The sequence below is a fragment of the Dermacentor variabilis genome, chromosome 2 (genome assembly GCF_050947875.1).
Source record: "Dermacentor variabilis isolate Ectoservices chromosome 2, ASM5094787v1, whole genome shotgun sequence".
Classification (NCBI taxonomy): Eukaryota; Metazoa; Arthropoda; class Arachnida; order Ixodida; family Ixodidae; genus Dermacentor; species Dermacentor variabilis.
Window position 1 is genome coordinate 271,748,137 of NC_134569.1, and position 14,672 is coordinate 271,762,808.

Below are 14,672 nucleotides of genomic sequence, written 5' to 3' on the forward strand. Positions count from 1 at the left end.
CTCAAGCACTTCCGGCACACTGCAAGTGTCATCCGCTTGTGTTACAACAGGGTCTGTGCTAACGCGAGCTACGCGGCCAGTGTTGCTCTCAAGGTTTCTTTTTACGAGGATTATGCAAATCTAGTGATCGGCGACATGTCAAGCTGCAACATTGTGTCCCTCTGCGAGGTAACATGCGAGCATCAGGATCTGCGTGTTTGTGGCCATCACTTTAGGCCTGAGGATTATTACAATAGAGAGTTTTAGCATGTCATAGTTTTTCAGTAAATGCAGGTGGACTGGGCATTTTGCCAGAGTGGGGGAGGCACAAACGTGAACAGCCTACAGGGTGCAGCCACTTGGTGGCACAGAGCTCAACCAGACACACAGAGCTAATACAGAAGTAACCAAGTGTATTCTACTTTGCTGCTAGTGTGAATTTTCGGCAACAGTGCAATTGTGAACAGGTCTTTTTAAATGTTTCAAATATTTTGCACTTGGTTACACCAATATCAGCTCTGTATTTGGCTGGTTGATCTGTGTCACCAGGTGGCTGCACTGTGCAGGCTACTCACATTTACGCATCCACTCATCCGTAAAAATGTTTGCAATGCACGCTACTTGGGCAGTTCTCACTGTGGATCGACAGTCAGGCAGCTAGAGGAGAGGTTCGAGAGATTTTGTGCGCACGTTCCAAGACAACAGAAGTAGACAACATGACGTCTCATCATGATGCAGAGATTAGCCCCCATCACTAGGCATATGAGTTGAGGTGGAAAAGCATCAAGATGGCGAGCTGGGCCAGTTGGTTGATGCTCATGTTTGAAATTTGAATGGAGTGCACATAAGATGGGGACACAAATAGGGATGTAGGGAAATAGGGATGTAGACAGGACAGCATTTAACTCACAACTGAATTTATTAATGGACAGAAATACATTTATAAAGATGTTACAGTATTCTCACGCATGTGCAGCAAAGCAAGGTGAAACACTCATGACACCAGCGCCAGGACTTCAGACCCCTCAAAATTTTATAGTGATTGTTGTCTACCTAGATACACACTCTTATCTTGCAGCGTAATCATTATTTGACTGATGCAATCACTACCCCTTTTCCTAATATGGTATGCCTCAACTATTTCAGGAGTTGCTTGATCTTTGTGTTTAAAAATAGTGTGTGTCACTAAACTGTGGCTTACACCCACCGTTGCTGTAGTTTCTGCAGTGTATGGCTAGACGAGTATAGCTTGTGGATTTTAATGATGCGTTGTGTTCCCGAAGTCAATCATTAACACACCTGCTGGACTGCCCCACATATGCTTTACCGCAAGGGAAGGGGATCACATAAACCACCCCCTTTCTGAATCAAAAAATTCAAATACCATCTGGCACAACCTCATAGTCCAGTGCGCCAATGCGTCGGATAATCTTGCAATAGTTTCTCACCGAATCTTTATCGACGTATCGGGGTCAAAACCTAAACACAAACAGAGGGATGGATACGGTTGAACCCTTTCAATTAGGCAGAGGCACATGCCACCTAGCCATGACTAATAATATATTTTGTACTTGGTGGAAGCCGAAATTTCACTCTTGCCTTGATTTTAGCCACCAATCAGACCACCTCCGTTTGGTTATTTCTACCCTGCTTAAGGTCTATTTTTCCTCCACTGCCCCTAAACCCCAATGCTTTGAAAAAGTCTGCCCCTTTGCTCTGAACTGTAGGGTGAAGCCGTTTACAGAAAAGTATATTTTGCCGTTTCCTCCTCTCCACATGCACCACATAATGTGTCTATCCCTTGGTACTTGATTCGGTACGTCTTAGTTCGCAATACTCCTATCTTGGCTTCAAATAACAAGGAGCTTCCCCTAGAATTACCGTATATATTTTCTTTGGTAATTTTCTGCTTGAAAGTTCTGTACCCAGTGCCGATTTCATTTGCACCCCTATTTTCCACAGACCACTTTCTGTTTCTTACCTTTTTCTTAATCGATATTTCTTGGCTTGCTTCCCTGCTGTTGTCCAAATATTTGCAAGAAAATTTTCTGGTTCGCTTCCTCCATTATGTGCAAACATTCCTCATGTACAAGCAACTGAGAACTTACATAAAAAAAACCCATCCCCGTAAGGCAAGAAAGCCGTGGCTTACTTCGGAATGCTTGAAAGCTATCATCTATATAAATGCACTGTTTTAAAAGTTCCTTCGGACAAAAAGTGCCTCCGATTTACAAGCGTTGAAGAAAGACCGGAATAAAACAAATAGCCTTTTGCGCAGAAAGAAAGAATTATACTTTTATAACTTGTTTAATCACGAAGTATCCAGAAATCCGGAACTTGTCTGGAAAAGGCTAAATTCTTTCTTAGAAGGTTATTCTAAAGAAAACACTGGTCCCACTGAGATCAAATTAGATAACGATACTTACACTGGCCGTAAGCTAGCCGACCTTTTTAAAAAATTTTTTGCCTCTGTCGCAAGCAGTGTGCATAATACTTCCTGCATGGAATTTATGCCTTCGAAAACATGGGAATTTGCATATTTGTTTCCCGTCCCCCAGCCAAAAGTTGTAGCAGTGTTCTCGTCCCTCAAAAATAGCTACTGCGCCGACCCTGATGATCAACAAATTCAACCGGTCGAGTACGTGCTTGACATCATTGCCCCAGCCCTAACACATGAGATCAATCTAATATTTTATTCTGGCGATTTCCCGAGACAGCTACAAGTTGCTAAAGTCATCGTTATTTTTCAAGGCAGTGACAAAAATATTGTATCAAACTACAGGCCTATTTCCATACGGCCCATTTTTTCCAAAGCTATTGAAAAGTTGATTCACATAAGAATGAATAGCTTTTTGAGTCGCCATAACACCATAACGCCGTTTCAATTTTGTTTTAGTAAAAAATGTTCCATGGAATCCACGTTACTTCCTCAAAAAGAAATCATATTAGATGGTTTCGACCGTCAACATTACATAGTTGGAATATTTATAGACTATTCCAAAGCCTTCGATCGGATTAATCATATCACACTTTTAGAAAAGCTAGGGCATTACGGATTCCGTGGGGCATTTTACACACTTATGCAAAGCTACTTGAGTGATCACCAGCAGCAGATACAACTGAACAACTATAAATCAAGCTTTCGATCCCTAAACAGCGGAGTACTGCAGGGAAGCATCCTAGGGCCTCTACTTTTTAATGTATATATTAATGGCATAGTAAGAATAGATAAAAATACCCAATTTATAGTTTATGCTGACGATACTAGCTTATTTTCTTTAGGGTCAGATTTATTGGAAATTCAAACCAGAGCAAATAACGTACCTGCGAAACTGCATACCTGGATTTTGAACTCGCCAACTATATATACGTCAAAAACAAAAGCGACTTTATTTAGAGCTAAAAACAAGGAAGTCAACTTTAATTTAGCACTTTTTCTTGGTACATCAAAAATTTAGGTGGTTCCTGCTGCGAAATGTATTGGTGTGCTCTTTAATGAAAACATGTCCTGGGATTCGCAGTCTTATTGTTTCGTTCCAGCCTTTCTTGCTCGGTTGGAATATTATCACGCACACATTTTTTTTTTTTTTTGCCTGAGAAAGTAAAACTGTTGTATAATTCACTTCTTTCAAAACTGTGCTATTGCTACCTTGTCTGGGGAACCACCCCAATTTCTGACATTCCGAGGCTTTCTAGATTACAGAAAAAGGCTGTCCGATTGTCAATGCTCCGTATAACGCACATACAGGGCTCATCTGTAAAAACCTAAACGTAATACCTGTTGTAGACTTGTACGATGCTTTACTAATGACACGCTACAAACAAGGCATTAAAACATACAATCTGTGCTTGAAAGAACTTGCTAATTTGACTGAAAGAATGCATGTTTATGACACACACAAAATCACTATTTGGTTTACGCCACAGGCCCGTACTAACTATGGCCAACAAATGATTGCATATACATTGCCTACTCTTTTAAACCAGCATTGTTTTCTGTAATGCTGCTGCTGTTAAGTTTTGATTTTGTCCTGGAAAGTTTCTCCAAGTTTTGATAAATTTTGATGTCATGCATAAAAGTAAAGTATTTCCGTATTCATGCTAATTTCAACACTTTTAGTTTTATTTTTCAAACGTATAGTTTTGGCATTGTAAGCTTGTCGCATATGAACATTTCCTGTTGCCCCTCTCTCAAAGTGCAACTATTGGGTACAGACCCCGTCAAGCTTCTGGCTTTTAGTCGGTGCCCCCAGCATTTTTGTACATGCTGTAATGTACTGTAATGCCGAAATAAATAAAATGAAATAAAATTTGACTGCAGTAAGTGTGTTTTTGTAATCAAAATTTACAGGCAGTCATGTTTCTATGCAGTTTCACTTAGAAGAATTCCAGCATGGCTGTGCTCCGAGATATCTGATTGCAAATTTGAATTGTCGTTCGCATGACTACGCATGCGAGAGAGTTAGGATCAGTGCAAAGCTCCTCCCTGATGTGACGTGGCTGTTACATATGGCATTTAGTCTGACCACAGGGCAGAGGGATGGGTAAAGATGGCAACTGTTCCCCTTCCCCTCTTGGCTGGCGAAATCAAGATATAACAGTGTAATGTGCCGTGCTGTCATTGCTCTTGATTTAAATAAAACTTACAGTACTTGGAAATTAGCAGTCACTTTATTTGCATAGCCCCGGCAAAGAGCATGCCCGCTCATCTAGTCACCATTACACATGCGCACTGACCTCCAGCTTCTCTGCTCACGCCATTATCTCGGCATGGCAGCTGCCACCATCATTACAGGCAGCGTGGTCGCGTGTTACGACAGCGGTTCTGGGTTCTTCAATTTTTTATTTTGCCAGCCAAGAAGGGAAGGGGGACAATTATCTTTGCCATTGCCTCCGTCCCATTGTCAGACTAAACACCGCACGTAACAGCTGCATCACATTAGGGAGGAGCTTTGCACCGATCCTAATTCTCTTGCATGCGTAATCATGCAAACAACAAATAAAATTTGGAGTCAGATATCTCAAAGCACATACATGCTAGAAGAATTCTTCCAACTGATGATGTGTAGAAACACGATTGCCTCTAACTTTTAAATACGAACATACCCAGTTACTGCATTCAACAATAATGTAATTATTCAGTTTTAGTTCACTGGGCTGCTGACAGTGATAATTATCTCACTTTGTGTCCCCCTGGGCACATAAGTTATCTGCACAGGTGGTCCTCGCATGCCTCCCAGTGCCTAAATTAAAAAAAAACCACGAAGCTTAATTTTGAACACCCTGTATATCATGTTCATCCTGCTTAGTCTCACCCTATCGCGGGCTTAACCGTGCATTATCGTTTTGCTCACTACCTCTCTTACTGCTTGCTTAGATTTTGGGCCCAGTGTCTTTATTAACATAATTGGGATGCCACCAAGTCCTGTCGACGTGCTGCCCGGCAACACAATACCAGCCCTTTAACTCTGTCACCGGGGTGGTATTGGTTCTACGTAGTTGGTATTGGTTCAGCTGGTTCCACGTAGCATCATCCAAGATTGTAGTGCCAGCTGTTGGTGCTCTGCTGGTTCTTGATGTGCAGGCAGGCTAGCTGTCGGGCTTCTTCGGCACACTAGAAGTAGGTGGCGACATCGGCATTTCCTTCGTCGGTGACGTGCGGCAGCCTGGTGTTAATAGTCGTTGTTGGGTTCCTTCCATAAACCAGCTTGAACGGCATGATCTGTATTGTTCGTTGCACTGCCATGTGTTGTAGGTTCACCGGTGTGGCCGGAAGGAGGACCCACAGCATGAGGCCTAAAACGGCCGGGGCGCGCAGCGCCACAGTAAAGAGCCGGACTGCTCAGGTTGGGAACCAGACAGACAATGATTTTATTTCAGCCAGGGGAAATGTAGCAGGCAACTTGCAGCGTTTGATGCTGAGTGGCGCGTGAATGTAAATGACCCAAAACCAAAACCGGAATCCAACACAGGATACCACATCACCTCTCCCTTGGGAGGAAAATGTGCTAATCGCTCTCCTCGAAACAAAAGCAAGTCATTAGTTACAGAAGAAGACATGTTAGCACTGTAACACTGTTTGGTAATGACATCTTTATACAATAGAAAATGACATCTTTGGCTTCCCCATTTTAAGAGAAATGCACAAAGAAGACAGAAAATAAACATGATTGCATTACCATTCTGAAGAGTTTCCGTACCCGCCTTGGGAAGACGATGAGATGCACACTTGTACACACAGATCACACATGAAAAAGAGTTTATAGAGCACAAAAAGTAGACAGTGCGAACATCTGTGTGCCCCCTGAGACAGCACTGATGTGCAGCTCATTCACCCTGAGCCTGACTCGAGACAGCTCTGTGGCTGTCATGGATTGGAGGTTGTGCGTATAAAGCACTTTACACTCACAAGAAGTTGAGATAGTCCCCCTGTGAGGATGCTAAGGACCTAAATAACAAAACTTTTTGGCATCAAAGACAAATTCGTATGGCGACTATTACCGTAGTGAAAATGTGCATACTACATGCTTATGCTGCAAGAAATGTAACGTACAAGAAATGTATGGTATCCCTTCTACAAGGATGCTAAGAAATCAAGCAATGTGTTCCTACCACTAAGACCCACTGATAAATCTGCAGTATAGCAGTAAGTACAGTGTGCGCATTGCACCCTTTATGCTGCCAGAAATCCCCCCATTTGAAGGATACTACTTATGCACTATTTACTTAACAAACATGTAAGGGAAGACTTTTAGCGTTCAGAGCCGAATTCACATGGGAGGGTTGAAACCTGATGATAAGCGGACTGCAAGTCCAACTTACTAAAGACAGTAGCACCAGCGAGTCGATGCAACAGTTTGTCAGCTGTCGGTAGCAGAAAGGCGTCGATGATGATAGCCTTGTTGGGGTCTCGAAGATCGACGCAAAGTCGAATGAAATTGTCCTTCTTCCGAACGACGACGAGCGGAGAAATCCACTCAGACGCAGTGACTCGTTCAATGACATCAGGTGATTCCAGCCATTGCAGCTCGGCGGAGACTAGCTCACGGAGAACCAGAGGTAGAGGACGCAGTTTCTCTGAGACTGGTTGCACTGAAGCTCGGAGACAAACGTCGTGGTTGAAGCCCTTTACAAGTCCCAATTGTCCTGACAACCGATGGGCGAACTCTGTTCGAATGTTGTGTGGAAGAGACGGAAGCTGGACGCTTGGGTCAGCTGGAACTCCTGACACTTGTTAACATGTGAGCGAAGACCCTTGAATGTCAATGCCCAAAGCTTGAATGGCGTCTAAGCCCAGAAAAGAAGTGCCTTGGTTCGTGACGTGAAATGTCACTACTGCAGCCTTGTTGCGGTACTTGACGAGCACGGAGAAATGTCCTGAATGCAGAATTTCTTGCTACGAATAATTCTTGAGTTTAAGACTAGAAGGAGATAATGGAAAAACCTTGAAATGTTCTTCGTACTGGGAGCTGTTCATCAGCGACACCATAGCTCCTGTATCCATGAGCAGCTTGAGTGTAGTATTCGCAATGAGAACTTCGGCATGAATTGTTGCAGGACGGAAATTTGGTGCTTGAATTGTAAGCTCAAACGGCACTCTAGTGGCTGATTCCGTATCAGCGGTAGCGGAAACAAGCTACGTTCGAGCAGGAGACTGTCGCTGCGTTCGGTTCCTCGAATGGCAAACCAAAGCGTAATGTCCCACTTTTCCGCATGCACGGCAGGTAACATGCTTTGCCGGACAGGCCGGATCAGATGCGATGTGGTGAGGTGAACCACATCAGTAGCAATGGGCTGCAATGTCTCGACTGGCTTTGCAGAGTTCGGAGTGGGCGTCACATTGGCTGGCCTCCGGAGAATGCGACTGTCCTTCATGCCGTGGAGTGCCATCTTCAAGCCAGCGGGTCGAGGGAGAAGGGTGGTGGGGACTGCCATCTTGTGCGCCCGGGCGAGAAAGGTGATGGCTGTCGACGCCATCTTGGCGTTGCATCGAGATGCACTGAACAGACGAGCTGCTGAAGACTTGAAGGTCCTTGTCAACTTGCTCCACGCTTCATCCAACTTCTACGGTTTTCTTGAGCGTGAGGGACGATCCTTCTTAGAGTAGCCTTTCTCGTATTCTTGCTGATACGACACCTTGCAGGATTTCGTCGCGAAGGGACTCATCGTGCCAAGCGCCGAACACACAAGCAGGCGCTAGCCTTTGTAGCACGGTGACGAAGTCCTGAAAGGTTTCCCGGGTCGTTGCTTCCTGTCCCAGAAGACAGTGCAGTGCACCAGGGGATTGGTGCTTTCTTCGTAGTGTTGGTCGAAGATGCGAAGAATGTCTTCGAATGTAGTAGCTGTCAGGTCCGTCTGCTATGCGAGCTCGTAGTAAAGACGCTGCCCCTCGGAGCTCAAGTTACTGAGTAAAATAGCCTTCTTCCTGTCGTCTTGTAGTGCCTCGCATGCGGTCGCCTGGAGAAACGTGCAAAAAGAAAGTGTCCATATGATCCACGGTACCGAAGGAGTACCGGGTAATGCAAGGAAAGGCGGCATGGGGGTGCGAACGCCATGCTGGGCACCGAGAACAAAGGCGGGGGAGTTGAAGTGGACGGAGCGGAAGTAGACGTAGCGGTCTTGCATGCCCGAAGCAGGATAAGAGCAGGAGTAGAACGGCGAGGGCACGTAGAAAAAGATTAAATAATTTGCTGTTGTAGCTTCGACGGGGTGGCCGGACAGAGGACCTACAGCATGAGGCCTAAAACGGCCGGGGCGCACAGCTCCGCAATAAAGAACCGGACTGCTCAAGTCGGGGACCAAACAAAGAATGATTTTATTTCAGCGAGGGGAAACGCAGCAGGCCACTTACAGCGTTTGGCACTGAGTGGCGCCCTGACGTAAATGACCCAAAACTGGAACCAGAATCCAACACAGGATACCACATCACCTCTTCCTTGAGAGGAAAATGCGCTACTCGCTCTCCTCGCAACAAAAGCAAGTCATGAGTTATAGAACACATGTTAGCACTCTAACAAGTGCGTTTGGTGATGACATCTTTATACAATAAAATATGACATAAGCAAAGGTGATATATGGAAGGACGGCATCCCATGTCTTGTGTTGCACATTGACGTACATCACTAGCATGTCGGCGAGCATCTTGTTCAGTCGTTCCGTTAGGCCATTCGTCTGCTGGTGGTAGGCAGTGGTCCTCCAGTGACTTGTGTGGCTGTACTGCAGTATGGCTTGAGTAAGCTCAACTGTGAAAGCAGTTCCTCTGTCAGTAATGAGCACTTCTGGTGAACCATGTCCATAGCAGGATGTTCTCGACGAAAAATTTAGCTACTTCCGCTGCACTACCTTTGGGCAGGGCTTTTGTTTCGGCGTAATGGGTAAGGTAGTCAGTGGCCCCTACTATCCATTTGTTTCCAGATGTTGACGTTAGAAAGGGTCCCAACAAATCCATCCCAATCTGCTGGAACGGTCAGCAAGGAGGCTAAGTAGGCTGTAGTAAACCCACTGGCCTTGTCGGTGGTGTTTTGCGGCACTGGCAATAATGGCATGTCATGATGTACCGGGCGATGTCGGCAGTCAGGTGCGGCCAATAGTACTTTTCTTATATTCTTGCAAGCATACAGGAAAACCTGAGGTGTCTGGCTGTCCTATTGTAACGATGTTGAGGAACACAGGTAAACAAAACAACGACATTTATTAAGGGAAAACCTCTGCCCACAAATAAAAGTCACTGCGATCGTGAAGAAATCCCCGGCAGTCACGTTTTAAAATTGGCCTCGAACCGTCTTCTTCTTTCTTCCCATGTGATACCTCGTGCGCATGGAGCAGGCGAGCTGGGTCCAACCAGCTACCAGTGCCACGAAGATCACGGCCTGTTGCCGATTATTTGCCGATGATTGTGTGCTCTTTAAAGATATTGTTTCTCTCCATGATCAAACTAGCTTATGTTGTAGTTTAAATAATATTCTTGCATGGTGCAGGTGCTGGGCAATGACACTAAACAGAGATAAAAGCGTACTATTGTGAATGACACATAAGAAATCACCCCTGCTTTATACGTATCAGTTAGGTCCATCACCTCTTCATGAAGTCACTAGCTATAAATACCTAGGAGTGACCTTTAACAATACACTATCATGGAACAATCACATAACTAACACTAGTGCTTCAGCCTTCAGAAAACTATGCGTGCTGAGACACAAACTTAAGAAAGCCCCATCTAACATTAAAATGCTATGCTAATGCTCCCTAATTAGACCTAAGCTGGAATATGCTTGCATAGTTTGGGATCCATACATAAAAACTAATATCAATAGTCTTGAGAGAATTCAGAGAAAAGTGGTCAGATTTATATTTAACAAATTTTCCAGATGTGATTTTCCCACCGAACTTATGGAAATTAACAACCTTGAACCACTCAAACTTAGAAGAAAGAAACAGAGGCTTGAATTCCTTAAACTACTTCACACCAACAATTTATCCCTTGACCCATCTGAACATTTATCGCAGTTATCGACCAGAACTACAAGCCACCGCAGACATGATGCATTAGCCCCTTACTTTGCAAGAACAAACACATATAAGTTTTCTTTTTTTCCTCGAACTGTAACCAAATGGAATTGTATAATTGAATCCACTTCCTAATCTTGTAATTTCATGGTTCTGTTTGTTTTGTCAATCTGATTTTCATTGTATGTACCATATGCCACCCTCCCTGCTTGGACCACGTGTCTGCAGTACTTAAATGATATTGCGCAACAAAAAAACCACACGGACGTGAGAGAAGACGACACACCTAGTGCAAACTTTCAACTAAGTTTATTGTGCCACTGCTTCAATTTTATACATGGGAAGCGGTGTATGCCGCGCATGCGCTCTCATTCAGTGTCTGCAGTATTTAATAAATAAAATAAATAAATAAATAAGCAACACCACGGTACGGCGTGCACAGTGTCCAATATGAAGGGCGTGCAACTTGAATGTGACCAAGTTGTCCCGGCACTCTCCCCCTCCTTACCGCATCGGCCCAATGCGTAAGAGGAAGTAGGGACTCCTGTGGGCTCTCACTTTATTTTTTCATGACCTCTCATGGTAGGGTTTCATGCGGACAACACGCACAACTTCCGTGGAGTTGCGCCATCTTGGGCTCTTGTGTCCAGCAGATTTCACTTCGTAAGCGACGTCGCTTATACGACAAAGTATTTCATAAGGGCCGAAGTATCGGCAGAGAAGCATTTCAGACAGCCCATGGCGTCACACTGGGGTCCATACCCGCACCTTGTCACCGGGCTGATAATAGCTTCACTACGTCGCTGGTTGTATCAGCTGGAGTCTATGCATTGTTGGCGGCGTATTCGGCACCTTGCCATCTGTCATGCCTCCTCAGCTCTTTGCAAGAAATCAGCTAGGGCAGATGAGTTATTGTTTTCTTCATCTAACGGCAACATAGCATCCAAAGTTGTGGTTACTGCTCGACCGAATACAAGTTCAAACGGAGCGACTCGTGTTGTTTATTGAACGGCTGTATTATATGCAAAGGTGATGTACGACAAAATTTCGTCCCACAGCCTATGTTCGAAGTCAACATACATCGAAAGCATGTCAGCCAGTGTTCTGTTGAGGCGTTCAGTTAAACCATTTGTCCGCGTGTGGCACGCCGTGGTTCTCCTATGATCAGAGTGTGTCATTTGCAACAAGCGTTTCATTAGGTCCGCAGTAAAGGCTATTCCACGATCGGTAATAACAACTGTGGGAGCGCCATGCCTGAGTACGATATCGCTGACAAAGAATTTTGCAACTTCGACAGCCGTTGCACTGTACAGGGAATCAGTTTCTCAAAACAGGTCAGATAGCCCATGGCCACAACTATCCACTTTTTTCCCTAAAGATAATGTTGGGAAGGGTCCAAGGAGGTCCACAGCGATATGTTGGAATGGGGCTTTTGGTGGCTCTATTGGCTGGAGGAGGCCTGCCGGCTTTACGGATGGAGCCTTGCGCCTTTTAAACTCGCGACAAGTCTTGACATAGTGCTGCACTGATGCCAATAACTCAGGCCAGTAGTATTTCAGACGAATCCTGGCGAATGTACGGCTCACGCCCATGTGTCCAGATGTCGGTTCATAGTGACATGCATGCAAAATTTCTTCTCGCATAGCTGTGAGTACGACAAGTAATAACTTTGTCTCATTGTTCTCGAAGTTTCTCTTCTAGAGGACACTTCCTTGCAGACAGAACGAGGATAGCCCTCTAGAGAAAATATGCGCGAATTGAACATCGAGTCCCTCTAGGCGCTGTATAAGTGGAAGCAATTCTGGGTCACCTCATTGTTGAGTGATTTGTGACGCATCAACAATGCCAAAGAACGGAAAATCCTCTTCTTCCGACACAGCTGTCTCGACTGGTGCGCATGACAAGCAGTCGAACTCGCTGTGTTTCCTCCCAGATCGGTATATGACAGTAATATCACACTCTTGAAGCCTAAAGCTCTATCTTGCTAGTCGTCCAGATGGATCCCTGAGATTCACCAGCCAGCAAAGCGAATGGTGATCACTGACTGCTCTGAATGGTCTACCATAGAGGTAGGGTCGAAATTTACATATTGCCCAAATGACTGCAAGACACTCTTTCTCGGTTGCTGAGTAGTTTGCCTCCGCTTTCGAGAGCTTACGGCTGGCATGAGCTATTAATTTCTCCTGGCCGTTCTTCCACTGCGCTAGTATGGCACCGAGGCTGACATTACTCACATCGGTATGAACTTCAGTGTCGGCCGTCTCATCAAAATGGGTAAGGATTGGAGAAGCTCGCAGGCGTTTCCGTAACTCGTCAAAGGTGTCTTGTTTGCTTTTCCACATGAAAGGTTCATCTTCTCTTGTTAGTATAGCAAGGGGCTCAGCAAGCTTTGAAAAGTTTTCCACAAATCTTTTGTAGTATCTGCACAAACTCAAAGAACCTGGGACTCACTTTTTATCTGTGGGTGTCGGGAACCTCGCAACAGCTGCTGTCTTTTCGGAACCTGGCCGAACGCGTTCAGCACTGAGGAAGTGTCTGAGAAACCGAAGTTCATCGAAGCCGAATTGACATTCTTCCAGCTTAATTGTCAAGTCTGCTGCGCGAACAGCTTCTAATACTAGTCACAGGTGCTCTTGATCTTGGTCAAATGTTGCAGAAGATATGACTACATCATCCAAATACACTAAGCCCGAACTAGGGTGGTTGCTTGGGCTAGTTGGTAATTCATGATCGAAAATGACGTACAGCGCGAAGAACAAGGACAGCGATAGACGACATAACAGCGCTGTGTATGTCGTCTATTGCTGTCCTTGTTCTTCGCGCTGTACGTTATTTTTGAACACTAAGCCCGACTGCCATTTTAATCCTGCGGGCACAGTGTCCATCATTCGCTGGAACGCTTCAGGAGCGGAACAGAGGCCGAATGGAAGCGCTTTAACTTCGTAGAGGCCATCAGGGGTTACGAATGCTGTCTTTTAACGGTCCCACTCATCCACCTCTATTTGCAAATATCCACTCTTGAGATCCAGGGAGTAGAAAAACTTTGCACATCGGAGACTATCTAATGTATCGTCGCTATGTGGAAGGGGGTATACATCCCGCTTAGTTACGCTGTACGATTTACGGTAGTCGATGCAGGATCGAAGTGTGTTATCTTCTTTCTTAACAAGCATTACGAGAGACGCCCATGGAGTGCTGGAAGGCTGAATAACATCAACTGAAAGCATCTCTTCTACTTGCTTCTTGATGACTTCCCTTTCTTTCGGTGAAACTCGATACAGGTGCTGGCATACCAGTCTTGTGGCGTCCTCTGTTATGATTCGGTGCTTTGCAACAGACGTGCGCGGTACTTTCGAAGAAGTGGAGAAGCAGTAAGAAAAATCCTTTATCAGGGCATATATCCGTTTCTTTTGGGCTTTCGGAAGTCTTGGGTTGACGGTAATTGATCTGTTGACACTTCAGATTCTTGGCAGAGCAGTTGACATCGTTAGGCTGCGTAATTCGGTCGCTGCACAGAACTCATGGAAATAGGCAATACCTGTTCCTTGTGCGATGTGTCGGAATTCATTTCCGAGATTCGTAAGTGCGACATTTGCATGGTCATTGCTTAAGTGAACAAGACCCCGAACCACACAAATACCTTTGTTGAAAAGGAGCTCTAAGTTTCCATCTGCTATGCCTTCACGGTCGTAAAATGTTTCACTTTCCACAAGAACCATTATACTGCAGCGTGACAGCACAGTTACATCATCAACGACGTGCAGTGCAGCAAGACGTCACTCCTCCGATTCTTCCACAGCTATAGCTTGTTTTGTCGAGAAAGACACACCGGACCTATGTAGGTTAATTATGGTTCCGTTAGCTTGTAGAAAATCCATTCCCAATTTAAGTTCCTGTGAACACTGTGGCAGTGCATTGGCCAAGGGGTGTAATAAGATGACTGCCTGTCGTGTGTATCTGTGGTCCAGTCCACTGCGTCACTTTTTTTCATGTGCTTCACCATCCTGAAGCTTATTACCGAATAATCAGTGCCGGTGTCGACTAAGGAATTCAGCTCGCATCTGCCTATAATCAACTGCAAATCTGATGTAACTGTTTCGTTCCTGCATCTGTTTACTGCAAGTATCTCGTCATCGCACTGGAACTGTGTTATAGGATCTTCGTAACTCTGGTTATCAGCGGCCTCA

General features: G+C 45.0%; 1 protein-coding gene across 9 annotated transcripts in view; it reads right to left on the reverse strand.

The window, feature by feature from the left end:
- The window catches only part of gwl (serine/threonine-protein kinase greatwall), a 619,920-nt gene that overhangs the window by 484,012 nt on the left and 121,236 nt on the right, over window positions 1-14,672 (reverse strand). The gene's annotated exons all lie outside the window — the stretch shown is intronic.